Source organism: Pteropus alecto, unplaced genomic scaffold, assembly GCF_000325575.1.
Source record: "Pteropus alecto unplaced genomic scaffold, ASM32557v1 scaffold22, whole genome shotgun sequence".
In the NCBI taxonomy this organism is placed as follows: domain Eukaryota; kingdom Metazoa; phylum Chordata; class Mammalia; order Chiroptera; family Pteropodidae; genus Pteropus; species Pteropus alecto.
In genome coordinates this window covers 20,582,994-20,586,884 of record NW_006434839.1, presented here as the reverse complement: position 1 = coordinate 20,586,884, position 3,891 = coordinate 20,582,994, and positions in this window count along the sequence as shown.

Sequence of the window (3,891 nt, the reverse complement as noted above, 5' to 3'; positions counted from 1 at the left end):
AGCATTCTCTAATCACAGTGAAGTAGGCGGAGCAGTTTCTCTCGTTCTTTAAAGATGAGAAAAATAAAGTTCAGAGGGTAAATAATCTACCCAAGTCTATAGAACAAATGACTTATGTGGCTGAGATTTGGACTGAGTTCTTCAGATTCCTTTTGCAATTTACTTTTTCCATTATAATATGTGGCTTCCATATACAAACGTCTCATTCTGGCTCTGTAATGAAAACAGAGAAGTCTTTGTGAATAATTTCAGGGTAAAATATTGGTTGATAAGATTTTCGCTATTTGATATATATGTAAACAAAATTAAGTTTTTTATATGTAAAAACTAATACAATTATGTTTTCATTGCTACAGCAATCTAAATTTTCATATTAAGTTTGCAGACTGGCATACTTTAGGGCACGTGTTTCCCAAAGAGATGAATTTATAAAAGGGATGGTCCCCATTCTGTGTGAGGACACATTGCTTTCATAACAGTGCATCAACCAAGATGGTCTAAAGCTTGCCTGAACTTTAGCCAGGTTTCCCCTTGACCATGATCCCTGACCTTTGTTTCTTAGAGCATTTGCTTAAAACAAACAAACAAACAAAAAAATAAAACAAAACAAAAAAAACCTTGCAATTGTAAATACTCTCTCTCTGACCCTTTGGGATATAAATTTTCTCCCAGAAATATAATAATGCATTAATTTTAATAAATTCTTTCCTGACATTCTTAACAAATGTCCTGCACAATTTTTCTTTGATAGTGCTCACTTTTAAGAGCATTTTTAAAAAAATGGGAAAAGGTATCTGTGGATACAAGTTTGTTTTAAGCAAATGCTCTAAGAAACAAAGGTCAGGAATCATGGTCAAGGGGAAACCTGGCTCTTTCACTTTTACCATTGTGTTAATATAGGAGCAGTTCAGGCAAGTTTTAGACCATTTTGGTTGGTACACAATTATGAAAGCAGTATGGTCTCACACAGAACGAGGAGCATCCTTACTTGATCAACAGATGTTGATCTTGGTCCTTTTCATTTCACTTGCCTGAAAATGTTTATCCTAGGTATTTCTTACCTGTATATAGAAAAAAAAAATGTATAATTCTCAAAGATCATATACATTGTTCCAGAGGCCATTGATTTGTTTAGACTCCCCTTTAAATGGATTCTGACATAGCATATTACTTTGGCTCATGCACCTCTCTACCTTCTGTGTGGTATAGATTACTTTCTTGCTTATATTTTCTCTAATATAGGAGCAGTCAGCAATGCTTTCCTTGTTGATCATGTATTGCATTATTTTATGACACGGTTTCATTTGTCTCCATAAAAAGCAGTAGAATATTGAGAAGGCTGGAATATAAGGAAAGACAGTTCAGCCCACCAGGCTCTTTTCCTTTTAATGCACCCTGGAGAACATTTAATTGCTTCTTGAATGACCCCCAAGGTCTTTCTAGAATGAGCTTGTTGTCTTCTTTGTGGAGTAGACCATCCCCATTTCATTTGAACTCATTGTGACTTAATTATAGAATACATATAATAAATTGGAGGCAATCAGTAATCCTTAATCAAACAGGGTAAATTTGTTTCACATGCAAGACACAATGGGCCCTTGTGAAATAGATGGCACACTTTCATTTACTGAACGATACCCAGATTAATTAACTCACCTGATAGCTGTGGTTCCAATTTCCCAACTGCAACTCAAGTCTGTCTTATGCTTGCCCTTCTTTCTTATTATCATTTCATGAAACTGATTTTTAGTAGACTTTCAGATTCAAAGATTATAATTTCTCTTCACATATATTGCTTTGTCATTATATAAAATAAATCATATTAATCTATGGACAATATATCATATATATGTATATGTATTATAAATATAAATATATATATAATATATACACATAAATATGTATGCATGCAAACATACATGCCACCATACATTTAGTGGAGAAGACACTAGAATTTCTTTCTTTAGTTACAACTCTATTACAAATCTGAGTTCAGTGGATCTCCAGAATTTCACAGTAATTTCCTCCAGCCTCCAGCAGTGCCTAATCACTTTCTGGAGCAGAAGTTTTAGCTGTTTGGTTTCTTCTGGCTGTTTTCTCTAAAAATTACTTTAAAAGATTTAATCGATTTATATTGCATTATACTTGCAGAAAGTTGAGATTTTTATTAAATTTAAGTGTATTTTAGTGTCTCCCATTGTGTATCCTGATTACTTTTGGTAACTCAGTTTAACATTTAATAACTATTAGTTTTCTTTTGGAGAGTTCTTAACCAGGAAACAAGAGTTCTTACAGCTACATAGATAATTAACTTGAAGCTTGTCTGTCTCCTGAGAGACATCAAATATGTAAATGAAGAACTTAAGCCTTAATAAGACATGGTAAGGAAATCACTAAAACTTTTATCACATGAAAGCTAAAATCCTCAGTTAAAAAATATATCAATATGCTTTGAAGAACTAATACATGCTTCTTGTTTCGGATTTGTAAAATTTATGGCCTTTAAATTATTTTTCAAAGCTGCAGGAGTTAGTCAGCTCTGTTAACAAAAAAAAAAAAAGCGTTTAAGAAACCAAGGGTATTTAAATGCTTCACAATGCCTATCACATTACTGGAGCTCAACGAATATTTAAAAGACATATACCACATTTTTCTATTTTATTTTAGAAAATCCTCATTTGCAATATCTAACATTGTTTCGATCTTTTAATCATTATGCCATTCAGAGCAAATAAATACATAATAGCTTTTGACTGTCGTATTACCTAAGACTTAAAAAAGAAGGGAGAGCCATTCATGTTTGATGTTTTAAACTGATTAACCAATTCTCTTCATTTTTCTGTACATGCTTGATTATATAATGTATCTCAAAAAATATAGAGGAAAAGACTCTTTAATTTCTGTGCTTTCTTTTAACATGAAGAGGATATTCTGTCATTACCCCAAATTTTAATTACCTGGATAACATATTTCTGTTACAATTGATGTCTTATGTTTTCTTGAAACAGTGGAACTAGTGAATGAAATAGATGAACTTGAGAAACTATTTGTAAATACACAAGAGAATAATTTTCTTGAAAAGTCAACAGGTTTTTGATATTTTTAAAAGGCAAATTATTTGAAGACAATTTACTCGGCCTCAGTGGGCTACGCACATTTAATGGAACATACTTCTAATTCTTTCCTTAAGTCTTTAGTTGGGTATGCAAATAGTATATTTGATATTCTAGAGCTATAATTAGGAATTGTATCTGACTTAGGTACAGATCTTTTTCTAACTCAGATATAGTTGGATGCTCCTGTGGTTGGTGCAGTGGTGTGTATCCTGTGGGGACAGGCATCCACTTTGTGTTCACACAGCTGCAGTGGCTTTTCCCTGTGCAGTTCTGGGCCACATTACCAGGCCTAAACTGGGATAGAACCAGGATTAGTATGGAATGTGCATGATTTCCTTAAGGAAAATGTCTGACTCTTAAGTAAACACATTAAATAGCACCTGGTCTAGGAATAAAGGGCATTTGTGTGCTCGATCAGTCCTCTTCAGTCAGAATTTAGTGAGTGCCTACCATGTCAACTGAGGTAAATCTACTCAAAGACAAAATGCCCTCGTTAGGAAAGGCAATATATAGAGAAAGCCCCAAATCGTATTTTTCTTAAGATATTGATGCTAGATTCACTTCCTTTTGCTCATCATGCTAGTTTGTTACAATGCGGTACATGCATGTGTTTTTTCCCTACATCATCATTTTTCTCAGTTTTCCAAGGGATAAGATATTACTAGGGTTCAGGCATACCATCAATACTATTTTTAATGACTGCTTTTTCTTCTGTAAACTTGTTTTGGGGGTCTCATAAGCATGATGTTCTGAGGAGTTCTGAGTGGCCCTGGGC